The sequence below is a fragment of the Echinops telfairi genome, unplaced genomic scaffold (assembly GCF_000313985.2).
Source record: "Echinops telfairi isolate 266 unplaced genomic scaffold, ASM31398v2 ScPeMD7_3509;HRSCAF=4178, whole genome shotgun sequence".
NCBI lineage: Eukaryota > Metazoa > Chordata > Mammalia > Afrosoricida > Tenrecidae > Echinops > Echinops telfairi.
The window spans coordinates 5,784,478-5,798,439 of NW_022107407.1; the positions used below are offsets into that span (position 1 = coordinate 5,784,478).

Genomic DNA, 13,962 nt, shown 5'->3' on the forward strand with positions numbered 1-13,962 from the left:
CACTTTAAAAAAATAATTTTATTGGGGGCTGGTACAACTCTTATCACAATCCATTCATACATACATTGTGTCAAGCACATTTCTACATATGTTGCCACCATCATTCTCAAAACATTTGCTTTCTACTTGAGCCCTTGATATCAGCTCCTCATTTTCCCCCTCCCTCCCCGCTCCCTCATGAACCTTTGATAATTTATAAATTATTATTATTTTGTCATATCTTACACTGTTCAACATCTCCCTTGAACCACTTTTCTGTTTTCTGTCCCCCAGGGAGAAGGTTATATGTAGATCCTTTAATTGGTTCTACCCCACCACATTTTTGTAATGGCCGATTTAAGAAAAGAGCGTGTGGCTATGAAATTTTGTTTCCTGCTAGGGAAAATTGCTGCAGAAACTTTTGTGATGTTGAGCATGGCTTACAAGAATAGCGCTATGGGGAAAACAAGTGTATGAGTGGTTTTCATGTTTCAAAAAAGACAAAATGATATCAGGCCTTCAAAGTGCAGAGAGGTTTTGACCTTGCTTAAAGCAGTCCATATTAACTGTGTGGTACAGCAGGGATTCTCTTAACTCCTTACTTCAACATGATGCAAAGACCTTTCCTTCTATTCCTCCATTAAGATGAGGGCAAAGCCCAGGAAGGGTTAAGAATATTGAGTGACCAGATAGAGATTGAAGTTTTAATGCTATAGCTTAGAAACTGAGTTTCTTTGAGTAAATCATATGTTCTCTCTGGGACTTGGTTTTATTTGTGAAATGGGATAATAATATGTAAATTTTCATGTACATATAAGGTAATTGTTCAGTAAAAATAATAGCTAAGATAATTAGAATGTTTCTGTACAATGCAATTAAATAACAAATAACATTTATTGAATACATATGTTGTGTCCGATATTGTACTATGCACTAAGGAACCATGTTTGATTAAAAAAATAGTGGTGAGAGTGCCGATACCAGGAGGGTGGAGGGAAGGTGAGGGAGAAAGGGGGAACAGATTACAAGGATCTACATACAACCTCTTTCCTGGGGGATGGACAGCGGAGAAGTGGGTGAAGGGAGACATCAGATGGTGTAATATATGACAAAATAATAATAATTTATAAATTATCAAGGGTTCATGGGGGAGAAGGGAGCAGGGAGGGAGGGGAAGAAATGAGGAGCTGATTCCAACATCTCAAGTAGAAAGCAAATGTTTTGAGAACGATGATGGCAACATATGTACAAATGTGCTTGACACAATGGATGGATGATTGGATTGTGATAAGAGTTGTAGGAGCTCCCAATAAAATGATTTTAAAAAAAACTTAAACCTTTCAGGTGATTAATAAATATGATTTTAAAAGTGAAAAAAGATAGCTCTTTCTATCTACATTTAAATTTGGAGTCTCCAAATGTGTTTTTTTTATTATGAAACTCAATTAGTTAAAATATATTTATATTTCTAATATACAATTAATTGATCCTTGTTCTACATATACCATCTGTGGTTACCTAATAGCTACTCCTCCGAGTCTGTATCCCCAGGTTGCAATAGCCTCTTAGCTGTTGTAGAACATTCTGAACTTATTCTTACCTAACAGTCATTCCACTGTTCTTATATCTCATGAAAATATAATTTCTTATGTTTAGATCTCTTTCTCAATCACCTCAAGTCTCCTTTAAATGTTACTTGATAAAAGAGATCTTCCCCAGCATTCTATTTTACATGGCATGAAAACACCCTCCCATGTGCACTGCCTCCCCAACAGACAAACCACCTACAAATCATTCTGGATTTCCTTTACAGGTCTTTACTTTGCTGTTCAATTTTTATTATCTAACTAAAGACTTACCAATTTATTTATTTATTCATTCTCTCTCTCTCTCTCTCTCTCTCTCTCTCTCTCTCTCGCTGTACTACAAACAAGCTCCATGAGAACAGGGACTTTCTTTTGGTTTCATCACTGTTTGTTCAGTGCAGTAATTCCTCCATGTGCTAGATGTTCTTATTAAATAAGCAAATAAGTTAAGTTTGTGTAAATTGTTATTATTTGTTAATGTCTGTATGTACTGGTGTCTTCTCAGGTCCTATGTAAAATATTATAAAGGATGCTGCCCTAGATGTTTTATTGATTACCATGTTTATCTCTACCAATATCAAAGAAAACCTTATATGGTAGGCAATATTCTGATTCTATCTGTGAGACAACTAAAATTGGAAGATAAATATCCTACCAAAGGAATTGAATTGATATGTATGCTCTATCATAGAAGATATAACACCTGTGACATTTTTGATAAGTCATTTTAACTCTTTAACTTTCAAAAAAAGATGTTTTTGATATTTGTATGTTTATATAAAGTCAGCATAGGTCATATTCTGGCTAAACTACCTTCTAACCTCATGATAAATTATTTTAAAGTAAAACTAACCAACTAAATATAATAAATAATATAGCACTTGCTTATAAATTGCCTGTTTGTCATATTGTGTTAGTCTGTGTGTTGCTGGGATGCTGGAAGCTATATCACTGGTATTTCAAATCCCAGCAGGATCACTCAAAATGAACAGGTTTCCGTGAAAATTTCAGACTAAGAACAGAGTACAAAGAATGAATCAACTGCCCATTTCAGTGTAAGTAGCTACTGAACATCTTATACATAGAACTGGAACATTGTCAGATACTGACGGCCTAATGAATGGAAGAACTTGGTGGGAGACAGTGCCAGAGTATGGCCCCTTGGGTCAGAAGGCCCTTGAAAGGTGACTGAGGAGGAGTTACATTCTCAAGGCAAAGTTAAGCATTATGAATTGAATGGAGTAAAGCCAGTGGTAGTGGAGACTCTGGGATCTTCATTTGCTAATGAGGAATAACTCAAAATAAGAAGAAGAAGCTGCAAAAATTCAATAACTGGAACCTGGAATAAAAGAATTATGACTCTCGAAAAATAGTAAATCAAAAATGAAATGAAAGGCATTAAGATTGATAAGATAGGCATTAGTGCTATGAAACTAATTGGTATTGGTCATTCTGAATCAGAAAATCATATGGTTTATTATGCTGGGAATGATACAATCAAGAAGAATGGATCATTGTCAAAAAAGACATTTTAAGATCTATCTTGAAGTATGATACTACCTTTGATAGGATTAAATCTATCTGTCTTCTAGGAAATTCAATCAATGCAACTAATTTTCAAATTTATGTACCCAACACTAAAGCTAGTGAAGAAGAAATTGAAGAATTCTACCAACATTTTCAGTCTCAATTTAATCAATAATGTAGTCAAGATTCACTAATTATTGACAATTGGAATACAAACATTGGAAACAAGGGGAAGGACCAGTAGTTGGAAAATAGAGTCTGGGTGCTAGAAATTAAGCTGGAGATTGCATGATAGAATTTTGCTAGACCAATGACTTATTCATAGCAAATATCTTTTTCAACACCACTAATTGCTTCTTCAGTTGGAATAAACAGAAACAAAATTGACCACAACTTTGGTGAGAGATGATGGAGAAGCTCAATATCAGTAGCTAAAATCAGGCCATGGGCTGACTATGGAACAGACCATCAACAGCTCATATATAAATTCAGGTTGAAGCCGAAGAAAATTAAGTCCATGAGTGTCCAAATATGACCTTGTATATCTCCCCTGATTTCAGGAACATCTCAATAACAGATTTGCTTCATTGAACACTGAATACTTAATGAGCTGTGGGAGAACATAGAGACCATCTCCATTTGGGGAGATTAAGAGGGATAAAACAAAGTCTGAGTGGGTTTTCTTTTCAACTTGGTTTAAAAAGCAGGTATATTTTTAGTCTCATTTGTTCCCCTTTAAAAGCTTACACTCCCCCCCACCAAAAGTTTACAACTTCATTTTCAACATCTCTAGTTTATTTTGTTTTCCAAATTATCTAGGTACAGGAGTATTTGTATAATAATCAAATTCTCTAAACTATTCTGCAGTATGGCTAAGTGCCTTGATTCACTTACTAACTACTGTAAACCATTGTATCTTTAGAAGTAAACTTTTTTTTTTCAATTTCAAGTATTTTATGATTTTTCTCTTTGCTTTTTATCCTTAACGGCATAGTAATTTCTTTTAATTTTGTGTTTACTTACTACACAAACACATTTAAAGAGTTTGTTAAACTACAAGGAAAAAAAAGAAATATGTTCATTAAGAAATCAAAAGATCATTAAAAGAGAATAAATTAAGAAAATATCAAGGTGGATGTCAGAAGATACTCTGAAACTTGTTCCTCATCACAAAGTGATGGAAGAAATGATTAAGTCAAATATTGAACATAAAATTTAAAAAGGCAATTTGAGGAGAAAAGTAAAATATTATAATGAAATGTACACAGCCTGAGTTATAAAACCAAAGAATGGAGAATACAGTCAGCATATCTTGAACTAAAAATAAATTAAGAAAAAACCCAAGCCTCAAGTTGTAATCAACAGTGAAAAATTCTATGGTCAAAATATTGAAGGATGTACGAAGCAACCAAAGAAGATGGAAACAATACAGAGTTACTGTATCAAAAATGAGTAGTCGACATTTCACTCTTTCAGGAGTGACATATGAACAAGAAGCAATGGTACTGAAGAAAGAAGTTTAAGACGAATTGAAAGACTCACAAATGATTAGGTTTAGGGCCTACTTTCTTGTGAGTCTTTTGAAAACAGAATCATGGACACAGAGGCATACAGAGCGGGCAAAAGAGAGTTAAAGAAATGCTAAGGAACTCCTGCAATTGCTACCAAGGAAGGGCCCTCCACCAGGCCCACGTGCTCTGATTTGGACTTATGGTCTCTAAAACTATGAACCAATATATTCTTGTTCTTTAAAGCTACCTACACACTGCACTTCAGTGATGACAGCACTATAGCTTGTAAAACACCATCTCTTATCAGTGATTGAAAAGAGCCCTGGGGCATCATCTGTAAACCCTGAGCTGTTAAGAAAAGTCAGAGGTTAAAAGTACAGATAAGAGCTGGAACCACAAGGAATCCAAGACAGATCAACCCCTCAAGACCAATATGGAAAGTAGGCACACCAGAAGAGGAAGGGGAAGGTTGGGGGAGAAAAGGGGATGGAAAACAGGAAAGTGGGTAAAGGGAGACATCAGTCAGGGTAAGACATGAAAAAATAATAATAATTTATAAATTATCAAGGGCTCATGAGGGAGGGAGGGGAAAAATGCAGAGTTGATAACAAGGGCTCAAGTAGAAAGAAAATGTTTTTAAAATGATGATGGCAACAAATGTACAAATGCGCTTGACACAATGGATGGATGGATGATTGTGATATGAGTTGTAGGAACTCTCAATAAAATGATTTATTTAAATAAAAAAGATAAATCGAAAGCATTAGCCAAAAATAAGTCTCCAGTAATTTGTAGAATAGCAATTGAAATTTTTCAACAAGATGTTGAAGCAATAGAAACATTTACTTATCTATGATAGGAAATTTGGAATATAGTTACTTGGTCAACTGACTGGAAGAGATTCGTATTTGGACCCACGCCAAAGAATGCTCAAATTATTGAACAATATCATTAATTAATATCATATGCAAGTAAAATTTTGCTGAAAATCACCCATTAACAATTGTAGCAGTATATTGACATGAAGTTGCCAGAGGTTTGCACAGGATTCAGAAGAGGATGTAGAACAAGGGCTGACATTAGATGGATACCAGCAGAAAGCAGAGAATACCAGAAAGAAGTTTATTTGTGTTTTATTGACTATGCAAAGACATTCAACCATGTGGGTCATAGTAAACTATGAATAACCTTGAGAAGAATGGGGATTTCAGAACACTTCATTGTGCTCATGGGGAAGTTGTGTATGGATTATGAGGAATTTGTGCAAACAGAACAAGGGAATACTGTATATTATTAAAATCAGGAAAGGTGTGTGGCAGGGTTGTAAACACTCATCATACTTATTCAATCTGTATGCTAAACAAATATTCAGAGAAGCTTGTTTATATGAAGAAGAATGTAACATCAGGATTGGAGGAAGCCTTATTGATAACCTGTGATTAATAACCTGAGATGACACAATCATGCTTGCTGAAAGTGTGGAGGACTCAAAGTACTTGCTTATGAAGATAAAGGATTACAGCCTTCAGTATGAATTACAAAAAGAGAAGCAAAATTCTTGAAAATGATCCAATAGGTAATATCACGATAAATGAAGAAAGAATGTAATTGTCAAGGATTTTACTTTGATTTTATCCACAATCAATGCTCCTGGAAACAGCAGTCAAAAGATAAAATGATGCAATGTATTAGGCAAATCTGCTGTATAAGACCTCTTTTGGGTCTTGGAAACAGGGATATTAGTTTGAAAACTAAGTTGTGCCTTATCCAAGCCATGGTATTTTCCATCACCTCTTACATATGTGACAGTTGGATATTGAATAAGGAAATGTAAAGAGGAATCAATGTCTTTGGCTTGTGGTACTAATGAAGACTGCTGAACATGTTAGATTTCTGGGATGGTTTTCCTCAGTTCTTGCTTCTCAACACGGAAATAATTCACGTGTCAGATGCACTTTTGTAAATCCAAGTAACTTTTATGAGGAAAGGTAACTTTTGGATAATATAGACTCTGATAGTACATGTTGTTAGTCATTTTGGCTACTTCCTGCTGACAAATGGGCATGAAGAGCGTTCTGGGTCCATATCATTCTTGGGAGGGGTTGTCATCTGTGGGGGGAGGTCAGATGCTCCCTGAAGGCAATCGCTGCCAGACTGCTGTCTCACCCCACCACAGGGGTAGGCCTGCTGCTGGGGACAATGGACTATTTCTCCCTGAGGCTTGCGACCCTTAGCTTGGTTCTTTTAGGTGGAGTTCACAGTCAACTGATAATGGTGTCCATCAGTTGAGCCAGGAACAGGTCAAACGGACTCTGTGACATCCAAAGTTAAGCTGCCATCCTAAATCATGGATCCGCTCATCTTGTCACATGTATACCCCCAATCCCTCCTCTTCCTATTGTGTATATGTCCCTAGATCACCCCCTCTCATTGCTGTACAGCCTATAGTGCAACCCCATCCTGTGACGTACGTCTTTACCTGTAATTAGTGGGCTTGCACACACCCAAAAGGTATACAGGCCTGGGATAGCAATAGAGATCTCTCCCCCCTCCTCTCTTCCCCCTCTCCTCTCCCATACTCTCTCCCTTAATCCCCTTCTTGTCCTCCTTCCCTCCCCGCTCTCTCCATGTTGATCACCAAGCGAGGCTGAGGTGAGCAATGCTACCATATGTGTCTGACTGCATTATTGTAATACCTCTTTTATCTCTCATGCTCTCGATGACTTTAATATAATGTAATATTTATATACATCTCAATCGTACAATTGTGCTTACTGAACCCGAGACTAGTGGTGGGGGCTGCCCCCCCCCTCACCTCATGCTACAGTCATCCACCTAGGGCCCCATTGTGAGTAGGGATGAGGTGACCCAGATATTGGTGATCCTGGGGATGGCAATCTTGGCTCATCAGCATTGGTAATCTGATGGCTTCTGGAAGAGACAAAGCAGGTGAGCAGTTTAGGTAAGGCTAGAGTAAGAGCTATGGAGTGGCAATGCCAATTGAAGTTTGGGTTACTCTCACACTGGAAGATTCTAAAGGAAATCTCAGGAGGTCATTTTAACACTGGACTAGCCTGCAATCATACTTTAAACACAGAAATTGGGTCATAGCATTTACTCACTTAAAGACTTGTGGATTTGAGGTAAGATTTTCTGCAGGGCACTTATCTGTCTCAGGGTGCCAATGAAATTCCATCTGTGTTAGTCTGGGTAGACTAGAGAAACAAATCCAGGGAGACTCATATGTGTACAAGCAAGAGGCTTATATACAAGGGCAATTGATATTGAGAATACATCCCAGCTCAGTCCTGAGCAAGTTCATAAGTCCGATATTAGCCCATATCTCCGATACCAATCTATAAAGTCCTATTCAGACTCATGAAACACATGCAGTGGTGGCAAATGCAGGAAAATCACAGGCCAGTGGGTGGGATGTCTTGTGGATCCAGTGGTGGTAGACGTATCTCAATGTTGGTAGGGGTTCCCATGTGGTTCCTTCAGCTCCAAGGCTCTGACTGCCATCATCCTACGTCCATGGGGTCTCCACGTGGTTCCTCCAGCTTAGGGCACTGGTGTAGTTCCATGCATCTTGTCAGCTTCAAAGTCTCCTAGGGAGTGAGCCAAGAGTCTCACAGGGAGTGAGCCTAGAGAGAGAATGTGTCTCCTCCCTCCAAGGAGGAAAATACCAAAGCTCTCAAAATTCTAAGAAAAAGGAAATGCCCACACAGAGGCCTCATTGGCTACCACCTGATCAATAGGCTAGACTCCACCCCTTCATTCATAATCCTCAAATGACACCAGATTATGTTGGTTGACATGTGTACTATCTTGCTCTGTTGGATCTGAGTCTGAAGAATTCAGTTCCAATTGCTACCACAGCTTTATCCATGAATGGAGGATGCACGCACTCTGTCCTGGAATTTTAACGACAGTAAGGGTAGGTAGAATTACTGGGATAAAACCCTTCTAAACTGGTTAGAGTTGGGATTTAGCAAACCACTTCTTTCAAGCTTTTATAAGAACTAGGTCTCCAGGAAGGTATGGGGGTGGAGAGGTGGGGTCCTCTTGGGCCTGGATAAGCCCATATTGATGGAATACCTCTTGGCATCAGGCTACTCATATGGTATATTACTGTTTTAAGGACACTTCAGCATCTGTAGCCAGCTCTGTTATGAGGAAAGGCCACCAATATAAATCTTCATAGGGGTTTAAACATGTAGGGTACCGTGGGAGCAATTCTGAGACATAGCAGTGCTACTAGCAATATATTTTTCCAGTTTATCTGTCTCTTGTGTCAATTTCTGGAGGGTCAGTTTTAAGTGTTGGTTAATTCTCTCTACTTTCCCTGCGGATTGTGACCTCCTAACATAGTGGAGACAATAAGTTATACCTAAGTGCCAAGCTATGACTTGGAGTCTAAGAAAGGAGGTTAGAAGAGAGTAGACAACACCAAGGAGGAATAAATGTACTGGCCTACCTGCCAATATCCATGCACAATCAGGGTTTTAGACCAGTAATGCAATCTCTTGCTGCTGGGTTGTCCAACTGGCTGCTTCAGTTCAGTTAGCAGTTGCAGACTCACCAGTGGGCCACTCTCCTCTTAGGTCTTTCCCATAGGACACAGCACCAACAGTGGTCAATTTGCTTACAATGATAGTAGCATGGCCCTACTGATGGCCTATTTCTATTGGGTCACTACTGCGCCCATTGACCCAAACTCTCACACACATGGAACTGTGCAGGGGTCTTTGGAACCTGGGAGGCAGTAGATGGGCACAGATTAGCAATGGTTGCCAGTACCTGTGCATGCCTAACATCATTCTTTTTCACATTCTCCTCAGCCCAAGCCTCTTGTTCATTATCTCTATTGTAAAAGGTGGTGTTGGCAATAGTTAACCACCTGGAAATTTCTTAGCTTCCTTTAGTACTTGTTCTTTCTCAAAATCTGTCATAGTATGTCCTAGAATTATCATTACATTGTTCCAAGTCAAGTCATAGGCCAAGATGAGGTGCTGAAAGGTATCTTTATACTTGTCTGGATTATCTGAGTAGCTGCCTAGGTTGCTCTTAATCTGATTGAGTTTAATTAGGGTGAAAAGTTCATGAATCACTCGAGAACCATATTCTCCAACTGCCTCTAAAAAAAAAGTAGACTTTTGTAGGGTCCCTCTTCCTTCTCAGGTTCTATAGGTTCAGTATCAGAAGGCAGTGTAGTTTGGTAGGGGTTGAGAATCTCTCAGCTCCAGGCACGGGGCCTTTTATAGGGTTTTTGGTAAATTTGAAACAAAGGTCTTTACTGTTTCTCAAGAAGAAAAGTGCCTGGATATAAGGAAATTCAGCCTATTTTCCCACCCATTGCAGAAATGTTTTAACTGTATTAGAGTAGGGAGGGGTAGTGTGCCATGCTTTAGCCAATATTTCCCATCACCTAGAATGTATTGGGGCCAGGTGGAGTTGTGGAAGAACACCAGTTTCCACTTCTTCAGTGTCTGTGGGTCAAATCTAGACAGACAGGATGCAGTACAAAGGCATTGCCCAAGGAACAGATTCCTGGTTGCCCATATAGAAAACACATAGCAAAAGGTTAGAGCACCTAGTGTTCTGTGGACTTAAACAGATGTTCTTGTGCTATGGAATCTGAGGGCTTCAGGCAGACACCTCTGTCCTTGTTGGTGTTGGACCCCATCCTTAGGCTTGTTGGCCAGGGCCCCCACCATTTTCTAGATAGCAAGGCAGGCATTAGGTTACCACCAGCTAATGGGTGGCATTATCAAGACCTGTTGAAGGTGACCACTGGCTAATGGGTGACATTATCAGGATCTGTCTAATGGCCCAACCTGAATGTAGTCAACTCTACAGAAATTGGGATCCTTGGTGTGTATTCATTAACCCAATGGAATTGAACCAGGGATGTAAATAGCCTGGTGTATGGGCCCAACCATTGTGAGGAGGGAAGAGGCACAGGCTGTTCTTAATCAGCCTCTTGAGTGCCCTTGGTAACAACAGGATTAGCAACTGTTCAATGATCTAACTTCCAAATGTCTTTTGGCCAATGCTTTGCCAGGGGAAAAAAATCAAACGAGAAAATGAAGACCAAAAGTCAACCAGAGCTGAACTCAAGAAAACAAGGCTAATCTATAAATTGGAGGAAGGATCCTGGGAGGATCCAGAAGGGGCTGGATAACCAGTAAGTCCAGCCTCCAGGAACACATGTTTAGAACAGAGGATGGAGCAAGAGATTCTACCTTTGCAGTGACTCAGGGAGAGGGGCATTTGTTTAACTGTCCAGAAACATTTCAAGAAAATCAGGGGATTGGGGAGAAGAGAAAGTATGGCTGGAGTGGGTGCACTCCTACAGAAAGACCAATCGATTAAACATCATGGGTATGCAGCAGTTAGAGGTTACAAGGAAGAGAGCAACAATGGGTGCGAAATGTGCCCGAAAGGAAAAGGAAGGTGGAAGGGGCACTTGGGAACAGGGGTGCAGGGCAACATTTTTCAGACAGCATTATAGAAAAGGAGGTTTAAGGAGGTGAATAACAAAACATGGAAGAAGGAATTGCATGGGTGAGTAGGAAGGCAGACATATGGGCGGGGGTGGGGGGGAGGCGAGGATCAGGTATAGGGTTCCAGCACCGATTTTATCAGAGCCCTTGGTAGTCAACATTTATGCGGCCCTGGACAATTATGTCACAAGTTCACTGCCACGGAGTCAGCTCAGATACATAGCAACTTCATAGGGAAAGGTTGAATGATCTCATGGACCTCAAGGTCCATAGTTGTGGATGGGAGCAGAAGGACCCATCTCTCTCCCACAGCGGTTGGTGGTTTCAAATTGCAAACCTTGCAATCTAAGTCTGACATTTAGAAGTCTGATGCAAGGCCACCTCACCACCAGAACTCCTGGACTTCTACTTAATTGGTGAAAATGAGTTCTGAATCAAAGGAGTGTGCGCCAAAGGTGAGGCAGAGAGAGCGTTCTCATCTCCTGGCTCCAGGAACAGAAAGATTCTTCCTGAGCCTGGGTTTACCTCAAAGTGTGGATTAGAGAGGATTATCCGAGTCACAGCACCAAAAATGTTAGGCTTCTGGGATGGTTTTCCTTGGTTCTTGCTTCTCAAGGCTGAAAGAATTCTTGCGACAGAAGCAATTGTGTAAATGCAAGTAATTTTTATGAGGGAAAGGGAAGTTTCAGGTAATACACTCTCAGATAATATATGCTATCTCTGGAAAGCCTACAAGGCCACATGGTGGAGGATTGTGGGAGAGTTGATATTGAAAATGGCGACTTCAGAGGACCCTGTGGACTGCCTCACTGGCCTGCTGGCTGGACCTAGATGACTGAGCTGCCTGTCCATGGGTCTTCTCAGGACCTGACCCTGTGGCATGCCCCTGAACTTTGAATCAGGTTGTTTTTGAGGTTTGAGAGGTGTGGCTTGCTTCAATGCAGCACTACTTCTCCAGCACTAGCTGGGCCATGAAGCTCTCAGGATTTTCATTCAGGTCTTCAGGCCTAATGCTCCAAGGATTATGGGAAAGGAGTGGGTCTTCCAACTTGAGAGGACCTGGTTGGAGCCCCGGCAGCACCTTTTCTTGGGCAGCAGCAGTGGTCACACTGATGCTGTGGGGCTAGGGATAGGATGCCCAAGCATGTCCTGCACCATGGCAACCTCTACCCACAGCCTTAGAACATTTTGAGAAGCTACATGAGATCTTTTGTGGCCTCCATGAGGACCAAAAGGAGTACCCAGGAAGCTGCTAGGGAAGTTGGGGACTGAGGAGAAGAAGTTGATATGAAATTTTGATGAAAAACAACAGGAAGCAAATGAAATGAAGGCAGAGATGGAGGAGGAACTACTTTATGCCCACCTGTCTTTCCATAACCCCATGATGTCCAAATTGTGAACCTACTGAAGGACCTTGCCAAACTACAGCAAGAGGTGAGAAGCATGTCTCTGATGGCTATTGCTGGGGGGTGAGGAGTCTTGGAGTACAGCACATACACTATAGATAGTGAGCACCTAACTCGGCTACAATCTCCAAGGGTGTTGCTTCTAAAAGGTACTGATAGCCTGAAACAGGCCTCCCAGAGTACTGAGAATTCTCGTCGGATTGTCAGAAACTGCCTCGATTGGCCCAGAAATCATAGAAGACCTAGGAGAGCAATGAGACCAGTTTGGCACACCAAGAGTAGACTGATAAATGCAAGTGAAAACTTGAGCAAAAGTCGAAAGATTCTCAGGTCAATGTCCGAAAAGTGGTCACCAAAAAGCTGCTGCTGCCCATCATCACTCGTCACTTTCCTGGAGCTTGCCATCCTAGGAGGCCTGGTTTATTACAAAATCTTTCAACATCTTTAAACTTCCTAGAGAGAAGGATTTTCAGAACAGAACTTTGACACTGTGAATGAATATTAGGGACATAGACTATAATGGGTTCCTGGTGTGGGCTGACAGTTCAAGGATGCACTGTCTAGACAAACTGTGGGAGGAGGAAGGAGAGACAGAAAAGCACCTAAATGTGAAAGGAAAGCAACAAAACCGAAGATATACCAGGGCAATAAATGCAGTTTATGATTCCTTGAAATTTAAAAAAGATAAAAGAAAAGTATCGTGCACTGCCAAAAGGACAAACAAATCTGTCTTGGAAGAAGTATGGCCAGAGTGCTCCTTAGAGGCAAGAACTTTGTTTCATTACTTTGGACATGTTGTCTGGAGAGGCCAGTCCCTGGAGAAGTACAACAGCTTATTTCATAAAGTAAAGGGGCAGCAAAAAAAAACAACAAAAAGGAAAGCTCTTGACACAATGGATTGACACTGTGGCTGCAACATTGCTGGAGCATAGGAACAATTTTGAGGGTGACACAGGACCCGACAGTTGCCCGCTGTATGCATGGTGTTACCATGGGTTGGAAACAACTCGATGGTGCCTAACAATGGCAACAACAATGTAGCAAAAATAAAAATAAATGTAAAAGCACGGTTGGCTGGGGCTAGTGGGGCTGGGGAATTTTAAGGCAAAGTGTTCTGAGTTTAAATTCTTTTTTTCATACATGTATTCTTTACCAAGGAACTGTGGTAGTGTAATGGCTACATGTGTGGTTGCTAACTTTAAGGTCAGCAGTTGGAAACCACCAGCTACTTCTCAGGAGAAAGATGGTGCTTTCTACTCCTGTAAAGAGTTGCAATCTTGGAAACCCACGGGGGTAGTTCTACCTTATTCCATATTGCTGCTATGAGTCAGCATTGATTGGAAGGTAGTGAGTTTGGTTTGCTTGTTTGTTTTTTGATACTTTAAGAAACATGATCCCTCTTAGGAATATGTCCAAAGTATGTAGTACCATGTCTCATCATCCTCAC

The 13,962-nt window shown here is 40.4% G+C and overlaps 1 pseudogene; it reads left to right on the forward strand.

Annotated features, from left to right (window-relative positions):
- Positions 1–10,983: 10,983 nt before the first annotated feature.
- Positions 10,984–12,963, forward strand: LOC101657851 (annotated as a pseudogene).
- The last annotated feature ends 999 nt before the right edge of the window (positions 12,964–13,962 follow it).